We start from the raw sequence: 15,108 nt of genomic DNA on the forward strand, positions 1-15,108 counted from the left end.
TTGCACCAAGGTGATCGTAAGTCCCGTACTTAAACATAGGCTTACAATAATCGCAGCACTAAGGTTGCTTTGAGGAACGGCTGATCTGGAGATCAGTGTGACTGACCTAATACACCTTCCATGTGACTAGAGATCCCTGTGTCCGTGTGACTAGAGATCAGTGTGACTGACCTAATACACCTTCCCTGTGACTAGAGATCCCTGTGTCCGTGTGACAAGAGATCAGTGTGACTGACCTCCCAATACACCTTCCTTACGACAAGAGATCACTGTGCTTGACCACACAATACACATTCTGACAAGATGTTTAACCCTGTGTTAAACAATACAAAACAAACTGTAAGGGATATAAGTACTCTTTATTATCAATGAGTGCCTGAGATGTTAGTTGTCTCTGTATCACAGATGTTGTACTTGAAGATCTCAGTCAATTTCATCATATAAATTCAATTTATCTCAAATTATCTAACAAAAACAAATTTTCTAACAATTCTCAATAATTTAGATCTTGTGGTACTCTAATTCACATAGCAAATGAATTGTTATATTAAACTATTAAAATAGAGAAATAACTCCATGCACATCCTGAGACACACACCAGCAGTTAAATCAAAATAGTTGTGAGTATTCAGAAATATACACAAGTGTTATTTCTCACCCTGTAATCCATACAGGTATGTTTGCATAAAAAATTGACAATTGTTAAAAAACATATAACACAATGGACATAAAGACTTTGGATATGAGATGAAAATAACTTCGAATCTGATAATCCACACACACAAACAGAATGACCAAAAACAACACTTTATCATAAAAACTGTTATAGGTACTTTCAGGCAGGGAACAGGAGATAGAGGTGATCCATTACACCATATTATCTAAAGCATTCACACAGAAAGGTATATATGTTCTAAGATTTGCTCAGAATGACCTAAGCAGACTCAAAGCCAAGGTCCGCAAACTTTAAGTGTCATGCTGGGCTACACCGTCAAGGAGATCCAGGAGAAATTAGAGATGTAGAATAGCATCAGGTCGAGCCATCACTGTACCATCCAACACCAGACCAAGTTTTATCTGGCATCTTCATTCTCATGACGCTTGAAGTGAAACCATCCAAGATCAGCCAACTGCAGAGGAAGGGAGAGAACTCTTACAGAAGGTCACAATGATAGATATTGACGGATCCATCATTCTGTGATGAAAGGTTTTGTATATTCCCATTTTAGAATGTTGGCCTTAATGATTATTTGACTCTTTAACAGTAGGATGTTCTTTCACATTGCAATCGCCATTATTGCAGCCATATCGAGATGGCCTGTAAATAATCTCGTCTGGACCATGTCAACCAGTAGTTGATAGCATGAGCAATGACATGTGGTCAGGGAATGTTGACCACTCACTGTAACCAAATGTCCGTTCTTAGCAGTAGTGCAGTGTTCACAAAGAACAGACTTCACAAACTGCACTCTTGTGGTCCAATACAGTGCCGTAAAGCTCAAAAGGGTGCTGCCATTTAAGATGTCTTAAAATATACACACTTTAAGGGAAGTGATTGATGTGTAAGAAAAGAATGTATTCAGGTCATAAAAATATTTGTATGATTTGTACCTAAGAGCAGATGCAACAATAAACAATATCTAAGGGGTCAGTCTGTACACACAGTAGTGAGGTGACATGAGGTGAAATGGGGTTTAACATTGTGATCAAGATTATTTTGTTTTGTTTGTTTCTTTGTTGTTTAACACCGCACTCAGCAAAATTCCAGCTATATGACGGCAGTCTATAAAGAATCAAGTCTGGACCAGGCAATCCAGTGATTAATATGATGAGCATCAATCCCACAATTAGGGTACGGTGACATGAAATGATGAATCAACCAAGTCAGCAAGCCTGACCACCTGATCCCGTTAGTCGCCTCTTATGACAAGCATATCGCCTCTTACGGCAAGCATGGGTTGCTGAAGACCTATTCTACCCCGAATCATCACGAATCTGATCAAGATTATTGCACTTACATAGCGAGGTGTATGAATTCGAGTGGGGTATCCTTGTTAAACTGCAGCATGATGTCTCAGTGGGCTAGGACTATAAAACTGGCATTAGTTAAGACTAGAACAGCCACACATGCATGCCATCATCATATCGGTGAAAATATAATTTACCTTCTCACTGGCCCCTTGTCAACTTCAAAAACAGCTTCTAGAGAGCTGCATTGATGGCATTAATGATCTTTGTTAACTTGTCTTTATTGTTAACGAATTGATCACCATTCTGAAACATACCATCATACCTTTCTGTAACTGGAAAAATCATGCTTTTAAAAAATAAATAAATTGTGACCATAAATTGTGCAGGAATTTATATAACTTATAAATGGCCATGAAATATGAAAGATGAAACAATCTTTGAGTGACTGAGGAAGAAAATGAGCTTTGTACCAATATTCTAACATGACTGTCTGGAATACCAACAAGAACTCTCACACATTGTTCCAATGGAACCAAAGCTCAGATTCAGCTTAAATAATTGTTCCTCGTTCATGTCAAACTATCTTCTATAGTAACAATTGTTATATTTGGGATAACACTTTGTAAAGTACAGATTCTCGTACTTTTTTTGGGTTGAGTCCCGTCCAGGATTCGAACCCACACTTGCCAGAGTGAGGCACCTAGTTGCCAGCACACAAAGCCAGTGATCTAACCCACTCAGCCACCGAGGCTTCCACAAAAATGAAAGTCCGACAACTGGCAGTCTAGATCACATACTTTATGTACCCCTCTGACAAGTGTAAATTGGCAAGGCTCTCATGGCTGAAAGGTATGAATACACAATGCCACTTAGAAAGTGGTCAAATGTAACAAATGTTATATTTGGGATAACACTCGCTGAGTTTGTGTGCTGGCGATTAGGTGCCTCACTCTGGCAAGTGTTGGTTCGAATCCCGGACGGGACTCAACCCCCAAAAAGTATGAGAATCTGTACTTTACTAACAAAGTGTTATCCCAAATATAACATTTGTTACATTTGACCACTATCTTCTATAGCTTCTTCTTGGTCCACATGTACCTTACAGGGCCGACATGGTCATCTTAAACCAACTTCTTTCCATGTCAAATACTTCAATTATCTACATTCTGTTAAGCTAGTGAGCTGGTTTAACGCTTTGTACAGTGCTTCTGTTATATCTGTGTGTCAGCATGATGTGGAAGGAAAGTCCAAAGTGATGCAAGTCCTCGATGTTTACCACTTTGGTGAAACCTGCAAGCACCCTGTGGTGCTGACAAACCAAGACTCATAAGGCCAGGCGTTTTATATTTTTCGGATTATGGACCCGCCGACTCTAATTTTTTAGAAATTGTTTAAAAAATATATATCAGATTTTCATTTTTTCCCCACATTTTTTCGCCAATAGCCGCGTAGTCAGTTATCATCACCTTTTAATAAAAAACATATGAATTTACCGTTGTAAACTAGTAAAGAGATACATAATTGATTTTTGTTGATCTTGAAGCCGAACATGAATAGCCTCCCTTGACAATTGTCTCCGTGTTGTAAGTGGTAGACTTTTTATTGTTACAAGGGGCTTTTTCATAAAGTATGCCTGAGGCATTCTGCATGAAAAAAAATGCATCAATGCATTTTTTTCCCTCATCCAACCCTGGATTTTGGGCTGAAAAATCTGTAATCCTAAAAATAAAAAAAGCCTGGCCTAACCAGGTCATATCTTGGAAACTGATCTATGATCATTGTATTCTGGGCTAGTTAATGGATGAAACTTGGATGACTGATACTTACTGCTTTTGAATGCACAAGCTTGCCATTCACCGTGACTTCAAACTTGCCACTGGTGTTTGGAGTGGCCTCTGAAGTCTGTAAAATCAGAAATAAGCAATACCCTTGCAATGGTAGGTTATGGTCTCCAGAGTGAGTGAGTTAAAATTTAGCGTCGCATTGGCATTATTTCAGCCATATAGTGATGAGAAGTTGATACATACACAAATACTTATTGTCATATATATACAAAGATATATTTAAAACAAATTTATCAAACATATTTGGGCATAACAATATTATTTGTACAACATAAAACACCAGTAACCACAGCTAGGCCAATTGCTGGGGATCATGGGGACTTACAGTGCCTCAGCTTCCTGCACGATACCACAGCAGGATCTTTATCATCACTTTAGCCACAGGTGGTTGTGCTATCTATATCACAGCAATAATAAACTTTAATAAAACAGATAATGCAGGATAAGATTTGTTTACAGCTAACTGTTAAAATATATTAATCAGATAAGCAATTAAAAGATTAATACTGGCTGGTATGAAGGATATAAAATAAATGAAACGCCTGCTGTATTTTCAAAAGCTAGTCATATGTATGAACTACCTCGGTCTAACTACTTGGTGTCTTGTTTCGGAAAACACCTATCTAGCCACACAAACAGTCAAAAGCAGAAAGTCACATGACTTCAGCAACATTCCCAAGAAACTTATATTCACTATATACATTCACAAAGCAATATCGGGGACACCAGAAATGGGCTTCGCACATCTACTTTTAGAATGAGGTCACTGTGACCTATTGTTTTCATAACATTATCATAGCTTGTCTTATATAAGATTTCACATGACCAAAGTATACCATTTCATGACTAAGACTTCAAATTATCTGCAGGAGAATGCAATGCAGTTTGTGAAAACACATGCTGAAGGAAAGCAGTATGATTATAATACAGAGTGTCCAATGTCTATCTCCAATCTTGCTTTATAGAAAAATGACATGCACTTCAGTGGAGAAGAGGATGTAACGTGTGTGCAAGACAGTGCCCCTGTTACACATACAAATGACAACGGGAGAGTGGGTAGAATTAGTTGAAACCATGACAAAGCATCTCTATTTTGGGAATGTCAATAGACACAGCTAAATTGGTACCCTGCGACCACAATGACTTATAAACCTTGAAATATGTTAATCAGAGAGGTTTCCTGGGAATGGTATTCTGAATTAAGACTGAACGTATACTGTAAATCTTGAAATAATGTGAGTGCGAAAAATAAAATGTGGAAAATGCGAGGGGTCTTTGCTCGCATTAAATAACTTTGCATTTATGTCTCCAAATGACAATCAACAATAAGACAGCCTCACTGCACACTTTCGATGGTGGAAATACAGACTTGAATATAAACATAAAACAGAGTTTATTAAGCAGCAGTTATAAGAAGTATAAAAACAGTGTCATTCAAAGAATAGGAATTACACAATGGGCAACCGGTGAGTTATCACTGCTGAGGTCAAGAGTTCTACCCACTCGTGTCAAACTTGTTGACACTTTCTCTGCATACCAATCAGTGAACTGTTTTTGGTTCATTTATTTGATTGCCTTTGAACTTCCTAAATGCCAGTCAACAGAGTAAACATATTAACTGTGCTCTACTCAGAGCTAATAAGCAGTGCAATTTGCTGTTTGATTGGATTAAGGTAAGGATATGTGTCCTCCCACTGGGGATGGGGTGGGGGGAGTCGCATTGATTTTGAGTCACATTTTTGGCCAGGGCTCAACACTCGTATTAATTTGGAGAAACATTAATTTCCAGATTTACAGTAATTTTTCTAGTAATGAAACAGCCTAATCATCATGACCATAATTTTTTTCAAACTCACCACTTCAATATCGCCCCCAAATTCGTCCGTCAATTCTGTCTCCAGCTTTCGGAACTGCAAATGAAAAGGAACACACTGCACACTCAGTATGGGGAGGATTTACATATGGCAAAATATTAACTCCATCATCTAGAACAAGATTAATATGTTTTGTTTTATAAAAAAATAAAATAAATTACAATTTAATGATGAAAAGGCATTAATGTAAGCTTAAATTTATATATAACACTTGAAAGGGGTGACTTTCTTTGTATACAATCACACAAAAACAATCCTACTTCTTACTTTTTGCAGGTGCCAACCCAAAGAATGATGAAATAAAGGTTTACAAGTCATTTTGAAAGATTTTCTGCAAATTTCTTCGGTGTCTAATCTATGGTATAAGCTTACTTTTAATCTTATTTTAACCCTTAATGACTGACTGAGTAAAACAGTTTAACCCTTAGAGATTCAAAATGAAATCATGTCTATTTAGCATAGTGCTGATAGTGAGTGAGTTGGGTTAAACACCGTGTTTAACAGTATTCCAGTTACTTCACGACCAGTCAGCTTAATGTGGGAGGAAAGCCTGAAGTGATGCAGGTCTTTGACTTTTACAACATGGTTAAACTCATGTGCACGGTATGGTGCTGACAAACCTAGAAATTTATGCTGGGCGAATTGAGATTCGAAACCCACAATCGTAGGTTCCTAAGGGACGCGCCTCTGAACAGCGAACTGTGGTGCCTTAGGCGACTGAGCCAACCGTCCTGATAATTGTGTGAGCATCTGACTAGTTATTAAACAGAAAAGTAATAATCTCTGAACTGGTCATTAGTTTCTGAGTGAGAAACATGTTCCATTGCAACAACAACAATTTGTTTTCTTAATCTTGTTTTGAGTGGTAAAACACAAGCAAATATCTAGCAGTAGCCATATTGTGTGCATGAGGTACCAGATCCAGAATCTAAACAATCACCAAGAGGTAAGAAGTAATGAGTGCATGAATAAGTTGTGTTTAATGCTGCCTTGAAACTGCATTCCAGTTATATCACAGCGTGTCAGCTAAATGTGGTAGGAAAGCCCCAAGTGATGCAGGTCTCAGACATTTACCACTTTGGAGAAACCTACGAGCATGGGTATGGTGCTTACAAACCTAGAAGCATAATCGTGGCCAATCAGGATTCGAACCCACAATCATAGGTTTCTAGCATCCCCAAAAGACAGAACTGAGCACAGAGAATTATGGCGCCATAGAGGACTGGGCCACCCATGCCACCACCATGAAAAAACACACTCTGACTACAATTATCCATGCCATAACAGCAACACTACAAACGTTTTTGTCCACCTACAACACAGGATTTATATTATAAGGCAGCAAGTCTGAAAGATCTGTCTACCCATGTCAGAGGACACTTGATTTTGAAATATTGAAAATAATTTGTCTGTAATCATGAATATGTGTTGAAATAACATATTTTTGTTGTTGTTCATGTGGTTGTCTAGATATCTTTTACCTTTGCCTGTACGACTTGTTTCTTATTCCATCTGCGATGTTTATCCTACTAATTCACTGTATTAGTTCTTAGGAATGTATAATATGCTCATGTTGCTATATGGCTGAGATATTGCTGATGCAACGGTACATTTTAAGTCACACACTCACTCACTCACAACATGATAAATCTGTGCTCCTCACCTTGGGGGCGTAACCTCATCCGCCACTGCAAAAGATAAAAATTCAAGTAATATTCAACAGTAAAGAACACAATTTTGTAGCAATGGTACTGGAATGAAAATAAGATATTACACTAACAATTTTTTTCATTTAGGTAAACTTTTATAGAGTACTTTGTATATTGTTGACAATTGTACAATACAAAGTCTTCTAAAGAAAATAAACAGATGAGGCTATAAATAGTTTGTAGTGGAACGATACACCGATGCATTGGTGGATCTCAATTTTACACTTTGTGATACAAGTATCAGTCACAATTGCACACTAAGTATAAAGTATCAATTCTTAACTAAAATGTATTTTTTAATAAATGTTACACCAAACAGTTGTTACTAGTGAAAATGAGTAGTGAAAACGTAATTACTTTCATCCATTGCACAATACTTGACACTGCCAACTGTAAATCACTAGTTAGCCAGGTATTTCGCCATCATGTCAATTAAAAAGATGGCTTACGCACCACAAATAAGAGTGAGTGAGTGAGTGAATATGGTTTTACGCCGCTTTTAGCAATATTCCAGCAATTTCACAGCGGGGGACACCAGCAATGGGCTTCACACATTGTACCCATGTTGGGAATCGAACCCGGGTCTTTGGCGTTCTTTGAACGCTTTAACCACTAGGCTACCAAACCGACCCTCACAGATAATAGCAAATGCAAGTATCGTGATACGAATCGGATCGTGAGCAAGGTTTCATGACACATATCGGATCGCACAGTTGGAGTATCTTCCGAGCCCTAATAAATAGCATGTATAAAATGTGAAAGGATAGGTGGAATAAAGCTTCTGGTAATTAAGTCTAGATTTTATCTTTTGAGTGCAAATTTGTCAAGGTGATGATGACTTATGTCCCTTGAATGTAGTTGCTGAGTAGGGCTGTCTGCTCTTGTCCCACAGTCCCTGAACTGTATCTTCCCTTCCGCCCAGCCCTAATTGTAGAGTGAGTGAGTATAATGCCGCTTTTAACAGTATTCCAGTTATATCACAACTTGTCAGCTTAATGTGAGAGGAAACCCGAAGTGATGCAGGTCTCAGACATTTACTACTTCGGAAAAACCAACGAGCATGGGTTTGGTGCTGACAAACCTAGAAAGATACAAACAGGATTCCAACCCACAATCATAGGTTTCTGGCTTGACCAAGGGACGCAACTTCTGCACAGCGAATAGTGGCGCCTTAGATGACTGGGCCACCCGTGCCCCCTAATTGTAGAATCAGACCTCAAAAACAGTGAAAGTTCAATAAGGTCATACAATTGTAAATTCTTTGGTGCCACACTCAGCAATATTCCAGCTATATGATGTTGGTCTGTGAAAAATCACATCTTCACCAGACAATCCACTGATTGACATCATGAGCATCGATCTACACAATTGGATATGATATCATGCATCAACCAAGTCAGCAAATCTGATCACTCGATCCCATTATCCACATCTTTTGACAAGCATGGGCTGTTGAAGACCAATTCTAACCCTATCTTCAAATGCCTTGCATTTCTTTACTTTATACAACCGTAATGGTAAAAAATAGTAAGGTTTTTTTTATTCGCTTTACAGAGGTAAATTTCACATGGAGAGAAAATTTGGAGTGTGATTTAATCTCATACCTACTACACATAAATACAACTTCAAGACTCAAGACTAACTTAGCAACTGGTTTGTTGTGTGCTGACTCAATTTCCTTTAAATCAGAATACCAATCCCAGAATACCAATACCAGAGAGAGGTAGGGTATGCAAGTAAATGACCTGATTTTACCTGATCAATAACTTTGTATGTTCTAGAGGTGTTTCACTTGAATACCATGATATGAAATACTAATAAATACATATCACAATACGTTTGAAAAATACTGGTATATTCCGTTATTTTCAAAATCATGCATACGTTCATCTTGTTGATTTTTTTAATGAAAGTGACAAGTTGAATTGAAATTAAGAAAGTAGCAAATGTGTCTTGTGATAGAAAAAGCGAGGCTATTTGCGACGAGCTTCCTTCATATACACCTATTCTGTCTATTACACATGTGTTGTGACCATAGCAACATCAAACAACATATGAAGGTGTCAAAAATGTCTGGGGGAAGTTTTTTCATTCAGGTTCTTAAGAAATTACAGATGAAAGAAAGCATGCAATATATTGTGGAACATATCGCAATACATGAATCATTCAGGCCAATAACCATGACTTATATGATCACAGATACTTGTGACTGCTGGTACATTATGCAGGTATGGATTACTTATGAATGATTAAATCCAACTGAATAGATCATTGTATAAAAGTGGGCACATATACATTACACCCAGGGATATACCCCCAGATTTAGGCTCGTTAGGTCACTGGTGTAAGCATGAATTGACATTCACACAACATTGACACCAACTTGGGCTACTTGAACAAGGACTCCATGGTGATATCCACATGCAAGTGTAGTATTTACATTTCTAGGTGTGGCCATCATAGGAGTGCCTGCATTCATGGAATATAATAAATTGGAAGTCAATGCAATTTGACTGAAATGTTTGTTCACAATACCTTTTCAAACAGATTGGCTGGTCTGTTTGTGGTAAGATTTCATAAAAATAGCTGCATGTTTTGAATGTGATACATAGCTCCAGATAAGCTTTTGGTGTTGTGGGTATTTTACCCATGCATTTTAAAATCATTGGGTATCAGTAATTCTATCTGGGTATTCAAATTTGTGTTAGTGTTACCCACTAGTTTTTACACATGTGGGCATTTATTTTAAGTTAAATATTTAAAAACACTATTCATCTAGTCCCAGCAAACTGGTGTTGTGTGGGTTCGAGAGCTTTATAGGACTCAAAAATACCACGTTACTTCCACAAGAAAGTGTGATGGCAAACGACCATGATGTAACTGTCATCGTGGAGTTTGGCAAGGTTGACGGAATGCACGTTTATAATTTCAAAATAAGTTACTGATTTGCTAATCGAATACGCAGGGTTACTTCACAATATTTTGATGATACGCACAAGTTTTATTTTTTGTAGCGTATCTGTAATGTTCGTTGCCTATTTGATGCGCTTGGATTTTATTTTACTGCATATTTCTGTATTTCTGATGCGTATTTACGCAGATAGGCAGCTTTGGTGATAGGGTTTCAGTGACACAGAAATGTCTCCAGTTTGTACAATAGGAGTGAGGCAAGTTTAGGTGCTGGTTTGCCTGACTTCTTTTGACAAGCCTAAACAAAGTCTGCATTGATTTTCTCTCACAATCTATGAGCAACAACATCACAGCTCTGATGCTGTCTCATCTGTTACCCAAACACAAATACTCTCCATGACAACAATTAATAAATAATGAATGTCTTCAATGACACCAGATCTAAAAGGGCTATGTGGGTCATTCTTAGAAAATTTAATGAATTCTTGTTCTTTTGTAATAAATAAAAAAATCACAAGTTCTTTAACTTGATAGACATGTATAATAGAATCACACTTTATCTACATATCAACCAGGGAAAGCTGACTCCTGTATCATTTGTGGAGAAACAGTGCCCTAAAAGGGAAACAAATATTTAAAAGAATGGCAATTTGTGAGAAGGAACATCCTTTTTGACATTTCAAAGCATGAAAAAATAATAATGCATAAATATTGGAACTGGATGTTCCTATAGTAATAACAAATGACAACTTGAACGGGTGGAACGAGCATTTATTGTAACAGACATCTGCATAATGCTACCCCTGCGTCACAGGGCCATATGACACAGTTGAACCAATCAACTCAACTCAAAAGGTTGCTCAGGAATGGCGCACGCACGAATACGGTGTTAGCGCTGGGCGTCTCAAGCAGTTATTTGATAATATTTATCCAATTATTCTTGCATTCTTTTTCAGGTCAGTGTTATTGACTTGAATGTATCATTCCTTGCCACATTATTATATTTCATGTATCATGTTATTAGGTGTAATATATCATATGTAATTATTCATTTAGATAAATCATTGCTTTTTGGTGTGTTTTTTGGGAGATGATTCGAGAGTTTCGGGGCTGTTTCGGGTGAAAGAGAATCAAATACTGAGCGAAGAATTGCACAAGTGGACAAGATCTGATTACGACATGTACTACAAAGCACGAACCTTAAGTTCGTAGACGTTTCCTAGAAATTCTTTGATAAACAAATATTTTCTCACGAATCCCACGAACTACAAGAATGTTTGGGAATCAAATGAGATATATTTAAGATTCTTAAGAAATGATTAAGAATATGTACGAATATGTAAGAATTCATATCCGTGGTAATTCGGGCTATTACATGTTGTAGTGAAACGGGTATATGTATTGCACTAGTCTTGGTCCCACGAAATGCCCTCGTCGTCAGATTTCGGAGTCTGTGCTGTCACCTACCGGTAAATGAACAACAACAGGCTGGACAGTATCTGGTCGGATACAGTCTTGTTTCCAATACTCTTCCTCAACTTTGATAACATGTTCGACACAGTTTGCCCAACGTACATCTGTAATTTCTCCCATCCCTTTCAAGACAATCAGCTCGACGTCGGCAAGCTTGAAGGTCTTTTTTTGCCGTGCGACCATATTTTTCAAATCACCCCAGATTAGTTCGATGGGATTCAAGTCGCAATGGTAAGGAGAAAGTCTAAGCACTTCGTGACCGTGTTCTCTCAACATGTTGTCAATCAAATAAGAGGGCGGGGGTTTGTTCTGAAGAACCAGTTGGTAGTAGTCAGTTTTTTTGGCTTTCGTGGACCGAGCAATGCGGTTGTTGTCCAACCACTGACATATCTCACATATGGTGGAATTTGAGGTTGGATAACGGTTAATAGGATCTCGACAACTGTGAAAGGGAGCATTGTCCATAACCACCAGCTGCTCCTCAACATACGCAGTGAACACCTGACTATTCATCTCGGTATGGTAGTCTCAGCCATCTGTAGATCTGGATCTAAAACTAGATCACACCCAGGGAGGAAACCTCTGTGGGAGCCTGCATGGAGGACAATGAGGCGCTCCCCTTTACCAGGGGGGATCTTGCGGTGTGGCTCTCTGGTATCTTGGTGAGACCATTGGTAAGCCGCTGTGTGGCAGGCGTTAACCCAGGTTTCTTCCAAATAGGCAGGCTCATAGCCTTCTTCTCGTTTCCTTTTAATAGTGCGCAAATAATTGATACGCAAACGAATGATATCTGGTCGTTCACACATTGCTAGTTTCGACCCTTTCGTCTTTTTGTACTGATATCCAAAGTTGGAAAGGAGTTTGCAAATGGTCCATTTGGAAACATCTAAGTCAGGATAATTTGTTTTTGTTTTTGTGTTGAAATAAATTCATTTTCTCGTGTTAACCGCCACATCACGTCCCTGGCAACTTTCTTATCAAAGGAATCTAACTTTAATTTCCTATCCTGTTTTGAGATGCCCCCTAAGGGATGTGCAGGGGAGCATGTGTTTTTATGAGAGTTCAAAATCTTGTTTTGTAAGCTGTAACGCATGAATTGTTCTTTTCATGTACTTTGAAATGTCAAAGAAGGGCGAAGGTCTTTCACTTTCAGCCTTAAAGTTTTCAAATATTTTAACAACGAAACCTTTCGCATCAGCGGAAAGATGCTTGTGCTGAGACATCATGAAATCTAATGCTAACACCGTATTTGTGCGTGCGTGATTCCCGTGCAACCTTACGAGTTGAGTTGATTGGTTCAACCGTGTCATATGGCCCTGTAACGCAGGGGGTAGCATTATGCAGATGTTTGTTACAATGAATGCTCGTTCCACCCGTGATGAACAGGTCTGGTTGTTGATGAAATATAGTGATAGCTAAATAGACAGATTTTTTATTCATGTCTTTAAATGTAATATCCAGTTATGTATTACTGTTTAATAATCTCATACCAACTTTAACTGGAGTAGGTCCAATAGTTTTTCAGATATTGTAGTTAACGTCGGTAACTTAAATTAACTTCCAGACTATAATTGAAAAGTTCATATCGATGAGATTTCATTTGATATGGTCAGAGACCCGGTCTCTGATATGGTACACACTACACATGGAAACAGGACAGCAAAATTGACAAAAAAACTGGAATGTATTTTTGGCCAACAAACTGTAATACTATTTACAACAGTCGCTATTTCATGTCATCACTTTGAAAATATTAAATTACGATCTAAACACACATTGTCGAAATTGGATAACTGTAGATTGTTGTCTCCTGCATGCCAATGTAATGAACAGCTGATAATGCTGATGGTGGTAAACTAGCCTCCTAGATGATCTATAATTGTCCTCGCAAATAATTCCCCATAAAGTCGACAATGAACAGAAATACATAAATATTTGTGTAATTTCTCCTAAAGTAGACAATGAGCAGAAATATATGTACTAATGAATTTTTTTGTTAATATTCGCAATGGAATAATTAATGTTTGAAAATAGGATATCCCAAGATATATCTATATATATTCTAGTAACATTAATTGCAATATTATTCGAGTCCCAAGTACCGAAAATCAAATAAAGTTTCCACTATGTGAAGATGAAATATCTCTGAAACTTAGGCAATAGCAAAATTTCATCACACGCCAAAAAATCTCATTGCTTTAGGACCTGGGGAGATTTTGTCTCAGAGTCAAAGATTTCCATGATGATCCCCGAATGACAGGTTCTTTGTTCACCAAACTCGGTTTTAGTTTTGGTTTGTTGTTTTACGCCGCACCCAGCAATATTCCAGCTATATCACTATATGACGGCGGTCTATAAAAAATCGAGTCTGGACCAGGTAATCCAGTGATTGATATCATAAGCATCAATCCACGCAATTGGGATCGACGACAGTGAGCCTGACCATCCGATCCCGTTAGTCGATCGCTGGGTTGCTGGAGACCTATACTACCCCAGATCTTCACCGTTAACAAAACTCAGTAAAGAAAATGAGCAAACATCAATCCTGAATTGATGTGTCATAAAAGTTGAACAAAGAACAAGAATAAGTTTTTAAGCGTACACCAATACGATCCATTATAAATTAACAACTGTGATAATATAGCGTACATTCCTATATGGATATTGATTCACAGGGAATGATTCAGCATTAATGCCTCTCGATCCGCCAGTGCCTACCCACCTCTTACCAAACATACTGAGTAACCCATACGACTGAACAGACACCTGAGATGCGTCACGTTTATTCGAACATCACAATCCTAATTTACTCGATCAATTTACCTCACTGACACATCGATTAGGTGCGAGGCGAACATGAACTTGATGAGTCATGGCACGACACTGGCGTTCGTATGGTTGATCTATAGTAATAACATCACATATCCATCAAAATAAGGTTAAGTACGGTAATGACTAAGGTATTTTTCACTGTCATACAAGCGCCTGCGTGACTTGAATATCAGAGCAAGCCGAAGCTGTAAGTTTTTGACTGGTGGACCTAATTCCTGACATAAGACCCTGAAATAAAAGCAAATCAAGAATATTACCAGTAAACGACGTGCACTTTCACTTTTCCCATGTTGATGTTTTAGATTTTCTTTCAAAACACACCGCTTGTTGGCAGCAAACTTTCTCTCAAACAAATCGCACCCGACTGTATCATCCGGGCATCAGTATGGGAGATAACTCTAATTTGGTGTGGCGCCAAATGTGCGAGCGAGAAAGGGGTTCATTTGTTTGTGGCCAGAAGCATAAACAGAGACGATCGATATATATATCCTAGCT

The 15,108-nt window shown here is 38.1% G+C and overlaps 1 long non-coding RNA gene across 1 annotated transcript; it reads right to left on the reverse strand.

Moving 5' to 3' along the window:
* Positions 1 to 340: 340 nt before the first annotated feature.
* Positions 341 to 15,021, reverse strand: LOC124145355. Its single transcript, XR_006862543.2, has 6 exons — positions 14,871 to 15,021; positions 7,353 to 7,377; positions 5,672 to 5,725; positions 3,799 to 3,873; positions 2,166 to 2,274; positions 341 to 1,130 (listed from the first exon to the last, which is right to left on the reverse strand). It is a non-coding gene; the product is annotated as an uncharacterized LOC124145355 (long non-coding RNA).
* Between the last annotated feature and the right edge of the window lie 87 nt (positions 15,022 to 15,108).

This window comes from Haliotis rufescens, unplaced genomic scaffold (genome assembly GCF_023055435.1).
Source record: "Haliotis rufescens isolate VD_foot unplaced genomic scaffold, xgHalRufe1.0.p SCAF_3, whole genome shotgun sequence".
Classification (NCBI taxonomy): domain Eukaryota; kingdom Metazoa; phylum Mollusca; class Gastropoda; order Lepetellida; family Haliotidae; genus Haliotis; species Haliotis rufescens.